Source organism: Cebidichthys violaceus, unplaced genomic scaffold (assembly GCF_023349555.1).
Source record: "Cebidichthys violaceus isolate CVI_PGR_0920_01 unplaced genomic scaffold, fCebVio1.0.p SCAF_49, whole genome shotgun sequence".
Taxonomy (NCBI): Eukaryota; Metazoa; Chordata; class Actinopteri; order Perciformes; family Stichaeidae; genus Cebidichthys; species Cebidichthys violaceus.
The window spans coordinates 1,908,358-1,927,118 of NW_027176694.1; the positions used below are offsets into that span (position 1 = coordinate 1,908,358).

General features: G+C 46.5%; 1 protein-coding gene across 1 annotated transcript in view; it reads right to left on the minus strand.

Moving 5' to 3' along the window:
• The window catches only part of znf407 (zinc finger protein 407), a 130,088-nt gene that overhangs the window by 100,197 nt on the left and 11,130 nt on the right, over positions 1 to 18,761 (minus strand).

The window sequence follows — 18,761 nt, forward strand, 5'->3', positions numbered from 1 at the left end:
GTGTGTTTGATGGTTGGTACAAAGTCCCATTGCTCAATTGCTTTTCATAAAATGGCATCAATATATCCATGTGGACGCACGCACACACACACACACACACACACACAGAGAGAAACTCACAGTTCACATGCAATTAATCAGAAATGAAAAATGCTTGCGTGCGCAGAGTGAAGCCTGTGTAATGCTACGTTTGTTAGAGCTCTAAACTATGATACCTCGGCCCCTTTTTCCTTTTAATTCACTATGAAAAAACATGCGTGTCCATTCATTATTACAACCTGCACAAAAGTGGGGGAAAAAAAAAAATCGGAATATTTTTTATGTAATTATTTTGAAAACAACAAAAATTTGGGGTACGATTTTCTTTCTTCTGTTCTACAACGATGGACAGTCGGTGCGACGAGCTTCAAGCCAATCCAGAATTCAGGAGGCGTCTACAAGTTGCAGCCTGATCTTTTCACTCTCTTTCTATACGCGTCTAAGTTTTTTGAGGGAACTTGGTCTTGTCGTAACCATTTTGCCCTTGGCTAGCATACTAATATGGCCTTGGGTTGGAATAAATTACTGCTCAGATTAGCAGGAAGGATGAGGAGGAGGTTTTATTTTTAGAAATTAGAATATTTGTTACATTATTAAAAGGGGGAACATCCTTTGATTCCTCTCATGTCTTGGGTTTTTTTTTTTTTTACCCCCACTTCTTCCTTACTGAGATAGTCCCCAAACTGCCTACCTGTGTAAAAACAGAAGTCTTCAGTGGACGTGAACATGGCTTAGGGACATGAAAGCAGCATGTCTCTCCCTCCTGTAGCCTGGCGTTATGCTCGGCACGCCACACAAACTCTGAATTACTGCCACAGCAAATTTCGCCCAACCCTGCAAACCCCCCCCACCCACCCCCCACCCCCATCCTGCCTTTTTCATTATTCAATCAAATCTTTTGTTGTTAACGTATGCGTTATTAATAGAGGATCGACAACTATATGCAAATACAAAAGCGGGCGAGCAAAGACACATTAACACCGCCGGTGATTTAGACCCTTTGAAAAAAAAAAAAAAAAAAACAGTGTACAAATACTGTGCATCGTAAGAGGCTGAGAGCTCGACGCTCTCCTCTGTTCAAGGAACCGGATCAGATCACATTCAGGTGTGTTTCCACTGACCGACACCGTCAGCTGTGGCAATAACAATAAAGTGAGAAAGTTACTCCGTCATCTGGTCCCAAGGGTCAGTGTGGTTGACCCATCAGGAGAGTGAAGAGAAGAAGAGGAAAGAAAGGAAAGCTGCGCTAATGTCGTTTTCCTCCAATGATTTTATGACAAGGGAGCAAACAAGGCTGGAGCAGGATTAGTCGACTGTGTCCCAATCCATTTAGCTAAAAATTGAACACGCACTGATTTTTTTTAATCACAACAGACCCTTTTAATTATTGCAGTATTAGTAAAATATATGTGCCTTCACCTCATATTGATCTATATTGTCTGTACAGTTAGTGATGCAGAGGTCTGAGTATTGACTACACACACACACACACACACCACACACGCACGCACGCACGCACATACACACACCGTCCCTTTAACTACCCCCCCCAACACACACACACACACACACAGCCTTCTCTTAACCCCTCGAGGGGCTTTGACATCTCTGCCTCTCTAACACACTGCCTCTCTCTCCTGCCTCCGGGTGCTTGGATGGGTTAGTCTGTGTGTGTGTGTGTGTGTGTGTGGGGGGGGTCAGTGGGTGTGTGCATGTACATGTGTGTGTGTGTTGGGTGGGCTGTTTAGGCTGAGGGCCCTGAAGAGGACAGATGACCAGCAGAGCAGAAGGAACTGCAGAGCCGAATAACTCCTCCATCCCTCCGTCACGTCAGGAGGAATTCGGCGCCGCGCGAGACACCCGGGCTAAGTGTTGTGACGCCTAATTACACCAGCATCAGCACCCGGCGGCACCCACAGCAGAGCGGCTCCTTTCGGACGGACGGCCCTTTGTAGTTTCACACGCAGAAGGAGAGGGGGGGGGGGGGGCGTGTGACGCCAGCGGGGTGAATGCGTGCTCGCGTTGGGAGGTGGGCTAAAAGAATGTGAGGTCTGTTTGAAGTTTGAAGTTTTAGCCGTTTTCTTTTTTTTTTCCCTCACAGAAGTCACTTTTCTGACTCATCAAAACGCCTCTTCCTTTCCTTCCTTTGTTTTAACGGTTATTTCTCTTCCCCCCCCCCCCCCCCCAACCGAACACGACACTTCGTCCTACTTTCCCCCCCAGACGAGGCACCTTCAGCAGCCCCTCTAGAGTCTCACATGGGCTCTCCTCCCTTGTGCACGCCGGCTCGTGCGCTGCTGTGTGGGGTGGCGTACAGTTGGGTGTATCCTTTGATTCGCTGAATTTTTATGTATTCTACTTGAATTGCAAAGTTTGACATTGCAATCCAACGGTTGGTGGAGAATTCCACCAAAAAAAAAAAAAAAAAAAAACACACAAAAAAAGCTACTAAATTTAAGAATATTTGTTTAAATTCCTAGTGCTGTTAAGTGAACATGCGCGGCGCCACAACAGCCACACAGTGCGGTCCGTGCGTGGTAAAGCGTAAATGGTCAATGTGCGTTATAGCCAAATGACATGTTTTCTTGCTCTGAGGAACATTCTAGCAGCACCAGTCCTATGCCATTAGCTGTACAGCAAATATGATTTCACGGCATCCATTGAGCCCTTCACCGAGAATTTGTGTCGAGGCGTTCATGTAGGAAGCAGCAGGGCCATCACACTCTGGTCCATCTCATTTAGAGCTGGCATGCTTCACACAGCCTCTCTCTCCCTCTCACACTCACACACACACACACACACACACACACACACACACACACTTGTCCAGTGGGAGGGGTGTGGGGGGGAGGCAGTGCGGGTGTTCCCTGGCACACTAATCGGCATGACAGAAATAAAATAAGAGAGTTGGACTCCGTCAAAACATGTATGGCCCCTTAAACAGAGAGCTAATAAAAGAGCTAAAGCTGCTTGTCCTTTTCAGCTGAGCCTGCCTGATCACACACAACAGTCCACATTATCTTAATTCCGGGGGATTCCTTTTAAGTGTCTCCTTAAACAACGGAGAGAACGTTGCTCAGGGAGAGACAAATGAGTTTACCAGTTTTAGCAGGGGTAAGTGCCTAAATCCAGTGCCATCGATCCTATCTGGGTTATTACGAGGCTGCGAGCTGCCACCGGAGATTACGAGGCTGCGAGCTGCCACCGGAGCTCGGCTGGTCGAGGAACGGCTTAAAATATTACGGGCTGAGGAGGGAGGAGAGCTGCGTTTGAAGCGAAGCGCCTCGTCCTCTGCGCTGGTCAATACCTGCAGGCGCCACGAGGAAGGGCATTCACACATGCAAACACTCACGAGTGACAGTCACGGCCACCCCCACGCTCACACACACACACACACACACACACACACACACACACACACACATATACATACTGGTAAAGGGATGCCTTCAGAACCAACAGATCGCCCCTCTGACTCCACCGGGGAAATTGATTTTTCTCTCTCTTGTCTTTTTTTTTTTTTTTTTTTTCCCGGGGAGGTGCTGGGCAGGTTTTTAACCTAACACTCTAACCTGAGTGTTAATGCACAAAGAGACATCATGTCCATTGATCCAGTGGTGCCGCCAGAGTGTCTTTAAATGTGTGAGGGGGGGGGGAATCAACACAGGCGGGGGGGGTTTATGCTAAACTAGTGGGATCATAGCCTTCATGTCGAAGCCTTATTTACAATTTACAACACAGTTATTACCGTTCGCTGCTGCAGTCAGCGGTATCATTTGATAAGGGGGAAATAGTCGGTGCAACGTAGCAGCCTTAATTGTACTACTTGTAGTTTGGCCGATAAACTTCACACAAACAGCTGTTGTTGGATGCGGAGCCTCATACAACACGAGCGCTAATTTAGATTAAGCAAGAAAAGTTTGGCTCGATATACAGCACCTGCAACGGTAGGAGGAGGACAAAGAAAGTGCTCCACCCCTGCGGTGCAGCACATCCTGTCTGCTAATTATTGTTTGAGAAAAAATAAAAAATAATAATGAAAAATACTAAGGATTAATAATACATTAAAGACAACCAGAAGAAGAAGGGGGGGAAAAAAAAAATCCCAGCCATAAAACATATGTATTTTTAATATGAATCTCACTGAATCAATACCCTCAATTAGCAACAGCAAGCAAATTGCCAGGCGAGGCGTAATTACTCGAAGGTCAGTAGGTATTATTCACAGTCACTTTAGTTTACCACATTAGAACAAGACAGGACGTCGGGCTAAAATTATAAATTCCATTCCCATATCTGTCCTTTTCTGATTTAGATGGATGAAGAATAATTAACTCCTAATTATTCAGATCACTTAAGGCACTTTCTGGATCCACAAAAGAGATGCAGTCGTGTCTGTCAGCCCACTTCAGCTGCTATCATTTAGAACGATCCAACAACTTGACCAATGACAACGGGACAAAAAAATAAAATAAAAAGCCACTCCGGCTGCCTGTCTGTGTGTGTGTCGTCGCCCCCCCCCCCTCCGAACCCCCTCCAGCTCCACCCGTTTCTACCTCAGAGGGTCTTAAAGAGGCACACTTCCTTTAAATTCATCCATATGCAAATTCTAAGATGTGATTTGCATTTTAAAGTATTTAACTCCCCATATTTATTGGGCTCTGAGGCCTTGCTGATCATTGATTTATGTGCTTCCGGCAATCATATTTCCATATTTTGTGTGGTTTTTAACGACAGTAATAATTCAAATATGCAAAAAGTTGTTCTTTGAACGATATCTTTAATTATATCCTCAAAGCATCATTCCTTTTGGTTCCTTTTTTTTTTTTTTTTTCCAGAGCCGAGATTGTCTTTGAATAAAAAAATTAAAAAAAAGGCTGAAGAATCATAAATTAGACTGCGCGGCGAGACGTTGACGGGCCGACCTCCAGTCGGTTACCTTATGCACGGGGAGACGTCTGAGCGGGTTTTTGCCCATCTCAGAAGCCACGAACAGACTCGGGGTGCTCTGCTGTACCGGGACCCGCGTGACCCTGTCCCCCAAGCCCTTTATTAATGCTGACATTCTTTCAGCACAAATCCAGTCTCAGATGGTGAAATTCGTCTCTTATGCTCGACCGAAAACAAAAACAACAACAACAAAAAAAAAAAAAGGACACGCATAAAAAAACAATATAAAAACAAGGAGACCTTCCCCCCTCTGTTTTGCCACTAACACAGAAAGTTTCTGTGTCACCTCTCCTTATTAGAGTTGTCAGAGTGGCCGCGTGCGCTTATGAAAGCCGTCACCCACCACATGATTAAAAGTGGCGGCTTCCCACCACCGTTTGGCCTATCGGCGTCACAGAGCGGCCGTCACACGTGTCGGCGGCGCTCTCTGCCCGGATCCCCTTTGTCACCTCGCCGCGGCCGTGGAAACTTTTTGGAATAATTGCTCGCCCGTACACGAGCACGGGCTGCTAATATATTAGATTAGCAGTGTTTTGGTTGCAAGGGGGGGGGGGATGTTTCATTATCTTGTTCACTTGGTAGGCTGCCTACTGTGAGAGTCAATATAAAAGTAGAGATTCATTTAAGAGAGCCTTCACATTAGACCGCGTACGTAATGAGCAGCACAATGGGCTAGACACCGGCAATTACAGCAGCATCACCCTGAGTGTCGAAAGTCTGCAACATCCATATCTATAGAATTTAAAAACAGCATTTACATTGATATTATAATGAAAAAAAAATCTCTCAAAGAATTATAACATATATATATATATATATATAAAAAAATATATGAGCAATATAAATATAGGTTTTTCTTTTAGCAGGTCACCTCATCAAACCTGCATCAAAAACGAGCACAAGTCTGCAACATTCTCTCTTTTTCTCTCTCTCTCTCACACACACACACACACACACACACACACACACTTTCCAAACAAGAACATGACAATCCAACATAGTGTCTCCTATTAATTTGAATGGCCAATTGCAATAGTACAAATTTAAATATAGGAAAAATGAAGTCAAACATTAATTTCCTAAATTGTACTTGAAAAATAAAGTGGTACCCTAATTTTAAAATGATTTGTTTATTAGAGCCGCATCATAATTATTAGCCACAGTAATTATTGTTATTACTGTAAATAATATATATGCATATATATATATTTTCTTGATAATTTGTATCATCCAAAAACACTCAGTGTGGGCGATGGCTTTACAGAGCTGTCCTTTTAAATGTTGAGGGGCTGAGTTCATCACAAGCCAAACACATTAACACAGAGGCCCTTGGAGGATGCATTTCACCCCAATGTTTAACTATCACTGCCGAGTCCTGCACCGAGTGCACGTAACATATGTTACAGCCCCCCCCCCCCCCCCCCCCCCCCCGAGACTCCTGGCACACCAAACTCAACTCCGCAATTAAGCTTTGAGCCTCACTTCAGATTTCTGCACGGCGGCTCTAAAAACTGATCACTGCGGATCGGCGTTATTAAATTAAATTGATTTAATGCGATGTTTACGTCCGTGACATACAACAAATGCACAGCAAACACACGTACAACGTAGCACACACACACACACACACACACACACACACACACACACACACACACACACACACACACACACACACACACACACACACACACTCCGCTGCAGATTTCTGCTTTTATCTTTGGAGTCGGTCTGAAAAGAGATTACGGCGGGCGGATGTTAAAATACTAAATTGATTATGTGACATTTGAATATTATAAACACGGAACTGTACATTCACACACTCACACACACACACACACTATCATACAGAGGCCAGTCACGAACACACACTTACGAGTGGCGCCAAAACAGCAGTCGAACGCGGTCAATGAGGAGGTCGAGAGCTGATCAATTTACTAAGCAAATAAAGAAAAAAAAAAACCTAACGATAAAATCACTGTAACGCGTCGCAAATCTGTATAAACTCCTCCGACATCCGCTCTGAGTCGCACTACTGAGAGAAAGGATTTTTGTTTTGTTTTTTTAAAAGTTAAAATCAGGATAAAGCAAATCAATTAGGCTCTGTTGAAAACCCCTCATCTAGTGCAGCCGAGCTGTGAACAGAGTGTAAAACTGTTCTCTCTCCCTCCCCGGAAAGGTTATCGCATTGTATCTTATTGCCTTTACCTGCTCCTATTCACTGTGAACATGCACTGATTTGAATAAGCACCGCTCCAGAGGCTCTCTTATCAGATCCCAGACGGGTGTGCCAACACAGCAGTATCAGGTACAACGCCATCGCTCTCTGCCCCCCCCCCCCAAAAAATAAAAAAGGTTAGAAGAAAAGAAAGAGGAAGAGGAAGAAGAAGAGAGCGTTGGTGCATCTGGGATCTGTTGCCTGATAACATGATCTTGCTATAATCACATCCAGGCTGGATATGCAAAGTGACCAAAAGTGGAAAGCAGTTAATCCTTCTCTGGAAATGATTCATCTTCCCGTTTTCATTTTCTGTTTTTACGCTTCCTTTTAAAAAAAAATTAAATAAATACTAACTTCTTTTCTAATCCAAAATATATTTTTGTACAACTGCTGACCTACAGACTCATCAATTTATTCCACGTACAAAATGCAAGGGTATAATGTACTGAATTTTTAAGTGGGGTATTATTAAAAAAAAAAAAAAAAATCATTAAGTGCTGTGATAAAAACAAATTGTAGATCCGCTAATGTGCAACAATTACCCACCGAAGGGACGATATTTTAAGATTTCATTTTATTAATAGCTTGCATAGGACTTTCTTCCTCACTATACACACACAGGAACACAATTCCCCACAGATGCACTGGTTTCCAGTTCAGAGACGTTGTTTGCTTTCGCTCTGTGAGGGGAAAACACCGGCTTGGGAAGGCATCAGTCAGTGAGTTAGCGAGCATGGTAGCAACACGACCTCAGAAAATGTATCCTCCTCGGGTAGGTTAAACACACACACACACACACACACACACACACACACACACACACACACACACACACACACACACACACACACACACACACACACACACTGCGCTCATTTCCCCCGGTCCTCTTAACGGGCTAACCTGCTCTCTTCATTAGGGTGCTGTGGGGACTTATCACTGTGTAGTCTTTGTCCTTGCTGTAATTGCCCTCTCGGCATGTCAGCCCCCCCCACCCACCCGCCTACCCACCCACCACCACCACCACCACCACCACCATCACATCAGCCCCACACCCAGCCAGCCGGCCGGCCCGGCGTCAGCCCCCCTCGTGACAGCGCTGGTTAGACGGCGGTGCGGGGAGCCTCTCCTGAGACCTGCTGATCGGCCCCTGAGGTCCACCGGTATAGAGAGGCTTGTCCTAGTTAAAGCAGCACCGGCAGGGACACCCACCCCCCACCCTCTGAACGCTAGCTCTGCCCTGCCACAAGCCCAGCCTCCAACTCCGCTCATTTACAACTGCACTAACACCCACTGTGGTAGTCTACCTTCTCACCAAAGATAGGCGAGGGGGGGGGGGGCATTCTGTTAACACATTTCCTACTTTTGAAAGTATAACTTTGGCAAGCATTGGAAATTAAAGCACATTTGAACGAGCCATCTCCCCTCGTAGGCATCTACTCGTTTAATTTACGGCACACTTTGCTGAAATCTGAAAAAGACAAAAAGTTTTCACTTCATTATCCGTCTCCCACCAGTTCTGACGTCGCCACTGACCTAAACAATTAGAACTCGTTCATGTTCTGCTCCTCTTTTATTTTCAAATGACAAAAAATCAATTGAGATAAATGCTAAAAGAGTCACAGATTTGAACAAACTTTAACAGAACGAACAGAATCATAATTGCGTTTCATTCATGCAAGAGATCCACATGTACCACACAGCCAGGCAGCCGAGTGCCGCAAAGACAGTCTGTGGCTTTTCTAGCAAGTTGAATGGCGCCATCTAGAGCCCAATGAAAAGACCACAAGTCGAGCGCTTCGTGGAGCTCCCCAACTGGACCTAAAAGAAACAAATTAGTTGTTGTTTTTCTGGCTTTACTTGAAGCTTATGTAGACCATAAAAGTCTAAGTAATCACATTTTGCTGGGGGGCTCGGGAGGCAGCAACCGGGCTTTGAAGTGACCATAAAAGTGGGCAGAGTGAACCCCCTAATTTGAAATGTAACTGTAATAGACAGAGAGCTATCAGTGTTGCAGCAGAATTCTGACCTCTTGTTTGTTTTGCTGAATAAACAGAATAAATGAATAAATGCTTCCTCTTCACATGGCACCCTGTGGGGTAATCGATGTGTCAGCGTTTTCACGGCGCGCTGCATGGGGTTCAGACCTAGACCCTCGGTCTGGAGGGGCCCGGTGGCTCCGGGGTTAACGCGGTGCCACGTTGGGGAGAGCGAAGACATCAGGGCCGACGACGGGGCCTTCTACTTTTCCGGGCCACATGTCCCGCTCCTCTTTCCTGCCGGCCTGAACGTTCGTAAACGCCCGGACAGGAAGGCGAGCAACTCCATTTACCCCCCCCTCCTCCTTACGCTTTATCCAGCTACAAAAGAAACGACCCCGCTCTGCCCCGTCAGGAGCTACGGCACAAATTTGGTGGCAAAACACGTGACAGCCACGGAGCGTGCTCATAACCTCTCCCACCACCAAAGCCAACGTCGGCTACCGGGGGCCACGGAAGCGGCGGGCAAACAAACAGCGAGACATGAAAGAGATGCGATATGCCGTGTAACGCTTTAATAACTTTTTGTTGCTCCGCATCTGAAATGCAAACACATTAAGTGGACACAGTGCCCATCTCATTAAACGCACAGCAGTGCAAACATTATCTACCCCCCCCCCCCCCACACACACACACACACACACACACACACACACACACACACTTACATAAACTTACACAAAGACCTCACTGCCTTTCTGCATCCCTGCATCCATCCCTGCAGCCGCCAACAAGCCTTCGGGAGGTTTTTTCTACGAGGGTGTTTTATGCGTCCCGCGGGGCTCGGAGACAGTGAGATGTGGCTACGGCACACAGAGGATCCCAGTCAAGGACACAGGCAGCATCACTCACTCCGCCATTATTTGCTCATATTTAAAGCCGGGGCTACCTGAGGACCCGCGAGCTACACATGCAGAGGAGGACGGTGTGATTTCAGAGTCCGACGGGTGTGCTGAGCGACTGAGAGCTAAAGGAGACACAACACGGGCGAGGGGGGGAGAGAGGGAGAAAGAGAGAGGCAGAGTGACGGAGGGCTTTATATGTCAGCCCGGTGATACCAGCGTTTTTATGGCCGAATATTTTCCTCTTGTCAGAGCTGGATAAGGAATCACCATAAGGTTGGGGAGCATGAATATTGCCCTTGAGGGCCCACTGTGGCCGCTCCTGTTTATGGTTTGACTAGCAATCAGCCACCGATTCAGGGCCCGCAAACCCTCATCCATCCACGTCAGCAATTAATCAATTAAACGGGCGGGGGGGGGGGGGGGTTCGGATCGGCTAGGTGTGTTAATACAATAGCCCGTTAAGGTTGATGTAATTTCATCACTAATGTCAGCCATTCATCACGGCTTATTATCAGTTTCGCATAGACAACGGTCAATATCACTTCATGAATCTGAGAATCATCTGGATCTTGTGATATTAGGCCTGAAGGATGCCGCGGAATGATGGACTGCAGAGAACGAGACTCCGACTGAGCGAGCCTCCCGGAAAAAAAACATGCGGCGCACGTGATGCGACATATTATTATTAAAAAAAAAGAAAAGAAAAAGGATCTGACCTCAGATCTGCTACAGAAAGCGGAACCTTATTCGTAAAGATTACAGCTCACACACACACCATCTGTTTTGTCCTCAGATACTGCGTGTCTGATATACAAGTCACATCTCAAACTGTCCTCGTACCGCACAGAGAGGGGAGCTACATAAACTTCACATTGCACATTCTGCGTCTTGATTAATCCTCACGGGTGGAAACTAACAATAAAATTAGCCCACGCTGCGGATCCTCGCTAGGCCCCAGACCACATTTTTTGGAACAAACACATGATGTTCCCCAGCCTGTTCACCATGTAGTATCATGTACTTTTATCATGACGGGAAAGCAAGTTTGTGTGTGTGTGTGTGTGTGTTGTGTGTGTGTGTGTGTGTGTGTGTGTGTGTGTGTGTGTGTGTGTGTGACTGTGTAAATAGCTGGAAGTGTGTAGGAGGAGGCCCTGTCCGCTCGTGTTGCCTCTCATGAGCATGTGTGGGCCAGACCACATGTGATACACAAAGTGAGAGTGGTATTTGGCGAACGGATGGATATGAAGGCTTGTATCACTAACAATGTTTTTGTTTTTTGGACTCGAGCCACCGACAGCAGACAGTTTGTGCCAGGATTTCATAACTTGAAATGTCACCATTTTTCGAGGCCAAAATATCTGAAAACTTCCAAACACTCTCTTGAGATTTCCATCCCAGTTATGGAGGAAGAAGAAGAAAAAAAAGAAGCCTTGGACACAACATTGGGACAATACTGGTAATGGGACGCAATATAATCTCGCTGCCGGATTACAAACCTGTTTGAATTTCTAGCTCCTGCAACCGTGTTTTTGTTTCCAATCCGCTTCTTGACGTCTTTCTCTGCAGCCGTGATTCTTCAGGCTGGGCTGCTGAAGCTCGTCGAGACACCGTCAGTCATACCGGGCTATACAAACGGACCTGACTCGACCCGATCCGCTGATCGCAACCATAATCCACGCATAATTGTTTGGAGCCTGCTCAAATTGTTTCATTAGACCTAAGAGCTTACCTCAGACATAGTGTTGATTCATTTGACGATAAATACGGTACGTAATCAAACAAACCGCATCGTATCCATCGGACAGCACAAACTGGCTGACATCCAATCTGACAGAGGGCCCGGTACCTGCCCTGTACGTCGGCCTAATGCGACTAACGGCTTCAGTCAGACACACAGAGAGCCTCCCTTCCACCCAAGCCAACATTTCCCCAGCACTCCCAGCAGGAACATCAGCTCAATTATGATGATGGCAATGACTGATTGCGTTTTACCTCTCCCCCGTTCCCCCAATAAGTCTGGCCATCACACAGAAAGAGAGGGGGGGGGGGGGGGGGGGGGGGGGGGTGGCAGAAGAGAGGGAAGACGGAGACCGAGATATGAGCTACAAGCGTCCCAGGTGCCAGTCTCCGGGACGATATCAAACATCGCGGTGGCAGACTCGCCGTGAAAGTAATCTATACCTACAGGAAGTCAATTAAAAAGTGCCAGGGGAGATTAAGAGCGGCGTGACAGCTTTTCCGTCAGGCCGCGGGGTTTGTCTCGGGGAAAAAAAGCGGCGTGTCTGCCGCGAGCGCGCGGAAGGGTAAAGTGTGCGCATTGGTAGTAAAGACATGTTGTAAAGCGGGCGGCGGCGGCGGAAGGAAGGAAGGAAGGAAGGAAGGAAAGAGGAGGAGGAGGAGGAGGCCGCTGCCGAACACCCTTAAAAGCCCCCTCATGAATATTAAAAAAAAAAGAAGGCGCTTGGCAGCCGGAAGCTCTGCCACGAGTTTGCAAACCAGCGTAATGTGTCTGTTTGCGCTGAGGAAGCGCTCAGTCCGGATATCAATTAAATCAAGCGGTGTCAGTCTGATGGCCCTCTCAATGGAAGGACGGCCCATTCCCCTCTACACATCAGCTCAGCTTTGTGTCAACCATCCATCTCTCATCCTCCCCTTCGCTTCCTCCTCTCTCCCATCCCAGACCCACTCTTCCTCCCACCCCCCCCACCCCCCTCTCTCTCTCTCCTCCTTCTCTCCCTCTCTGTCTCTCAAGCAGCCGGTAACTGAATGCACAAATTACTCTCCCCTCCACCTTTAACTCCCACTAAATCTTTCCCCTTTTCCACTTTGCTGAGCCGGGATATTTTATTCCTCCATCAAATATGCATCCCATTAATTAAGTTAAATTACTCCTGACTGCCAAATATCCCCTGCCCCGATGGGTGTCAACACAGAAATGCATGACTGTGAACCTGCAATGACACGGCCCCAACACTTAAACGTGAGTTACGGCCTTTCGCAGCTCCATCCATGGGCAGATTACCAGACACTTTGGGCTGCTGGAATTAAGCGCCGTTTGCTCCTTCCCCTCCACCCAGCTTTTTAATAAGTGCACAATGGATGACACTCGCACTTCTGACAATGAGAGGACTGATATTTTAATTACACCCCTTTTTTCATCTGCCTTCCTCTTCATCTTTTAATTGCTGTTGTTAATCACTCATTAACTTTCCCCTCTTTCTGTTTTTTTTTTTTATTTTATTCCTACAATATACCTATGACATGATTAACTCTATAGAATGGATTGTTCATCAGCATTTTATTAAATATTTCAACCACTTTAAACGGATAAAGTTTGTACTTCTTTTGTGGGGACTTTTTTTTAGGGAGGGAGCAAACTTTGCTCATGTTTCTCTAGCGAATGGAGCTAATTCGCCTTTGTTAGCCGATATTAATCCTTAGAAGGTAATTTCAATGTTCATAAATGCTATTAAGAAACGGTCTTGTAAGGCAAAAAGTTACTGCTACTGGAGCGCCTTCACAGCGGAGCAGTCACGCCTCCGTCATAGTCACGACATAGTCCTCTTTCTCTTCACTGTCAAATAAAAAAAAGACGGAAAAAGATAAATAAATAAAAAAAAGATTACTACCCCATTCTATTTACTACTTCATTTTCGTCCTGCAAGTCCTGCAGGTTGAGATTTAATGAAAACAAAAAGTGATAAAAAAAAAAAAAAAAGCTGAGAAAGGCTGAGGCCACAAGAAGTTTAATGTTTTAGAAAGGGAGCTACTGAGATCATACACGGTGCGGACAATGGCCTCTTAAGTTAGACGGTCCCCCAGAGTCGTATAACTTACTATCATAAGCCCGTGTGCTGCGCTGGCTCCCCAGCTCAACTACTGATCTCGCCGTTTAGCGCCTGGACCCAGTGTTTGTTTTTGTTTGTCTTTGATTAAAGTGAAACGCTCTGATTATGAAGCCCCCAGGCCCCAGTTCTGGGCCCACTAAAGAACACTGGATTGTTATTAAAAGCTAATGGGACTGATCTGCTGACGGAGATTCCTCCCTTTGTCTGCGGCGCTCGCGGATGCTGTGTGGGGTCCCATTCGAACTCTTCAAAAAGCACCCTTTCACCAACACGAGACTGACTGAGCAAACAGACTTATCTCCCCCAAGTGCTCGTGTAATTTGAAACACAAATCTAATAGCGTTCATCGCCTTCCTGCCGGAGTATTGGGGCCCGTAATCCAGACCGGACTAATGAAGCCGTGTGTTTGTTGTCATCTCTCCGGCTGAGAGATATCTGCGAGGACGCGGCGCTTGTGAGGAAATAAAGTTTTGACAATCCAGCTGCAAAACAAGTATAAAAAGTGTTTAACGGCACACTGGTGGATTTATATTGATACATCGATGCTGTCCGGAGTTGATTTCTCTCTCTCTCTCTCTCTCTCTCTCTCTCTCTCTCTCTCCTCTCATGCTTTTTTTCCTGCGTGTGCCTGTGCATGAGTGTGTTTCTATTGCAAAAAACATTAATTTTACAAACATCAGCCCAAGGCTACTAAACACATCCAATCCATTATGCTGCGCTTTATCGTGTTATGGGGGGGTAACGGGCTGTAAAGCTGTCTCGGTCATAAAGAGCGATCGCAGAGTGCCGAGTCAAACCAGAATGCCGAGCTCTGCGAGCCGTACGCAGCCCTCGTTATCATCAGAACGCCTTCGTCACATACTTAACCTTTCCAGACCAGCCTTTCTGCATTATTTTCCAAATGACCTTTAGCGTTACTTATTTCATTTCCGATAATGGCACACTAAATTTAGTTAAATGCATCAGGGCAAAATGTGTTTATTTTGGTGAAGGGGACCGCGCTGACTGACAAGGACCGTGTTCCCAGACACACACACACACACACACACACACACACACACACACACACACACACTCTTAAGTGTCCACGGCAGTAAACACCCGTACATCTTCCTGATTGGGACTGAAGACCGGGCCCTGCGTGTGACGAACACATACAAATTAGATTGATCAAAACCCGTAAAAAAAAAAAAAAAAGGGCAATACCCATTTAGATAAGCAGTACATGCATAAGATATCCGTACAGAAGTTCAGGGAGATACGTGAGGACACGACGCCTGCGTCGAGGTTATTTTGCAGCTTAGATGTTCTGTGGACGCACGAGTCAGCTTCCTACGCCTGTTCTAAGTTCCATTGTGTAAATAAAGTGCCGTCTTTGGTGGCGGCCGCATTAGCCATGCGAGAACGATATGGCTGCAATGCATCCTGGTACATGTAGGCACCGCCAGCAGCAGGAGAACTCCACTCACTACTTTTACTGATCGGACAAATTTTCCCCTTAAACGTTTTAGATTATTCTCACTTTACATGCGTTTAACTGTGTGGGGTTTTTTTTACCGACAAAAGTACAAATACATATATTCAGTGTTTACATCCGTAGCTGTGTGTTAATGAATACAAAAGCAGGCTTCCAGGTGCACGCCGAGTTTAAAACATGCAAGATGTTGGGAGCTTGCAGAAGGTCTAACGCGTAGCTACCCCTGGAGCTGTCGCACCGCAGACACAATCCCTCAGCCTGGAAGGAGCAGCGCGTTTCACGCCCTTGCTGTATGAGCGGAAGGGGGTGTGGGGTGGGGTGGGGTGTGGGGTGGAGGGATCTTAGCGAAATCGCTAATGTACGTGATGATTAAGTGTAACTCAAATACCGAGTGTGTTGTTCGTAGGCCTGACAGGCAGTAATTTGGTGTATTATATTCTGCGGTTTTAATTGCACGCCACCAACGTGTCCCTCTGACACGTTATGAAGCGATGATGTACAATTATTTCGGGGCGGCGGGAGATCAGCGGAGTGACATTATAATCATCCTCATAGGGATCCCTCTCTTCATCTGCAACAACCATTAATGTTTAAATGGAAGGAAGAGAGGGGAAGAAGAAAAAAAAACATAAAAATAGTTCTCAGGGAGTTCTAACCAGAATCTGTTTGAGGATTATAGAGAATCACGTCAGGGGAGAAGGAGAGGGGTGTGGAGAGACAATAGAGGGGCTGAGTTAAGTGACGGCTTTCTTTGGATAAGCAGCAAAGCTAAGATGCTCCTCCACTGTCACTGCCAGGCCTCACACTAGTCATACAGGCCCGGGCATTAAGGCACATTACAGCGGATGAGCCACGCAGGGCGGAACTGATGGGCTATTCTGGGTACGGACCAGACAATCTCACAAGACAGGGGGGGACATAAAAACCCTGACACGAGCCAGCCCCATCCTGTTAACAGTCAAATCACACACACGCACACACACACACACAACACCCGACACGAAATCATGACTATATATACTCCCTCCAACACTAAGTCAAGAAAACTGAGACCGGGGAGGAAGGGAGGGGAAAACACAACGCAGCCTCCTCCTCCACGGAGAAGACAAACTTCAGCGCGTTGCAAACTTTTTTTGTGTGTTGCGAGAAAGGTTTTTGTTCGAATTCCTGAAGTGACGCTAGGAAACGGGCAGCTTATGACCCATAATCATAAAAACGGCAGTGCACAGGAGGACAATCCACGTCCATGATAGCGTTAATACTTCCAAGGCCCGGGCTAAGATATTAAACCAATGCCTCAAAGCATTTAGACTGTTTATGCATAATTTAACACCTACAACAGCACTGGATGTCCGTTGCATCTTTGGGGAGGACGAGGGAGCGGGGAGGGTGGAAATGCTGAATCCAGGGCCTTTCTGTTGGATGATGGAGGAGAGGAGGAGGAGGCTCATTAAGTGGCCCGAGCCCCACTGTGGACAAAACACAACCGTGAGGAAATGCAAGAATCTGCCGTCTCACATGCTGGAGATTTGTTTTGTTTTTTTCCAACCAATTAAATATGAGAAATCTCATCTTTTGTGCTAACAGCCAATTTGTGTTTTTTTTTTTTTCTGCTGTTTTTGCACCTTAAAGAGTTCTTTATGGGCGAATTAGGACAGAGCGGTCCGTTTTACAAACATAAGACACATGCAGGCGGACAGACGGACAGAGGCGTGGACGCGGATGTGTAGAGGAACGGAGGGAAACGGCGAGGCGGAGACAGAAAGCCTATAAAGTGTTCGCGATGATGAGCGAGGCACTGACCGGCCCGCTCAGGTGTGATTGGCAGCGTGGTCAGGGGGCTCCAATCTGTCCTGGCCTCGCATTTGCATTTGTTAATTAAATGCCACAACAATATGATCTTTAACTATCAACCAGTTCAACAAGCGCGCCGACGCTGAAGTGAGGTGGACAGCCGAGGTGCAGCACATCCGCTCGATCACCGCGTCAGAGCCGAGATAATCGTCTGGTCTGAAACTTTAACAAGGAAAACACGGCAATCGATGGCGGTGAGGGGGATTTGAAGGATGGAAGGAAGGGAAGGAGCACAAACAATATGCTGAGCCGGTGCTCTGAACAAAATGGCAATAAACTATAGCAGCAAAACTCTGCTGTAGTTCAGGCCCGAGAGTCTGTGAGCGTGAAATGAATTAATGAAACATAAATATTATATTGTAAAAACAGCCTCAAGATAGCCTTGTGTTAATTGAAATGATTAATGGCGATCACAAACAAATATCTGGAAAACCGTGTACGCCCCGTCATTAGCGTCCGCAGGAGAATGCAGAACTTAAATCGCACCATAATCTCGCTTTAAACATTACGGCCGGAAACGCGGCCATCCGTTAGCGGCGTGCTTTAGATTCAGGTTAAGGACGCATCGCCACACGTGAGGAGTTTGGGAAGGGGATGCAGGCTAACGGGTATGTATGGCTCTGGCCTTAATGAGGGTGTTTCTGGGGGTTTTCTTTGTGTTTGCTGCTCTTTAGTCAAGAGGAGCGATGGCCTGGTGATCAGTCAGTACTGAAAGCGCACACAGGGCCGATTTGTCACCGGCGGCTGGCACTGGCAGCGCTCGGCTCCTCCACCCGCATGATTTGTGAAACCAGGGGCTGTATTTAGTAGTCCCATTTAAAAAAAAGGCATATCGGGAAAACTGCTCTGTACGTAGGTGTGTGCGTGTGTGTCTGTGTGTGTGTGTGTGTGTGTGTGTGTGTGTGTGTGTGTGTGTGTGTGTGTGTGTGTGTGCGTGTAAAGCGAGACGCCGCTTGGTCAAAAGCCCAAACCCATTTTGCAGCACTTGGGAGAAGAGGGTTTTCAGCTGGAGGGCTTGTGAAACATGAGCCTTTCCTCTCATTAAAGGAGAAGCTGTGTTTAAAACCAAACGCTTGTTTGCTCCCGCTGTAATATGTTTGCGAAACATCAGCGGGAGCAAATAAACACATTCGCTCCGCTCGGCTTTTTAAAAAAAAGGAAAAAAAAAAAGAACAAAATCGGCCCGCGACTGAACTAAATGGAACGCTTTACACAGAATTACACAGAGGGAGAAACTAATAACTCCACATATGTCTCCATCTTAGCCAGAGTGTAGCCGCAGAAGCTCGATGGCACAAAGCTGGAAATCCCGCAATTTACTCTATTCCCCGACTGCATGTTAAACAGCTTAACACGTCCATTCGAACATGGCTCGGCAGCGAGGAGGTCTACCGCGGGAATGGAACCAGCTGAACACAACATATGGTCCACATGTAGGGGGTACAAGGTAGTGGGGTATTACTGTACTCTTGCACGGCTGGGTATTTA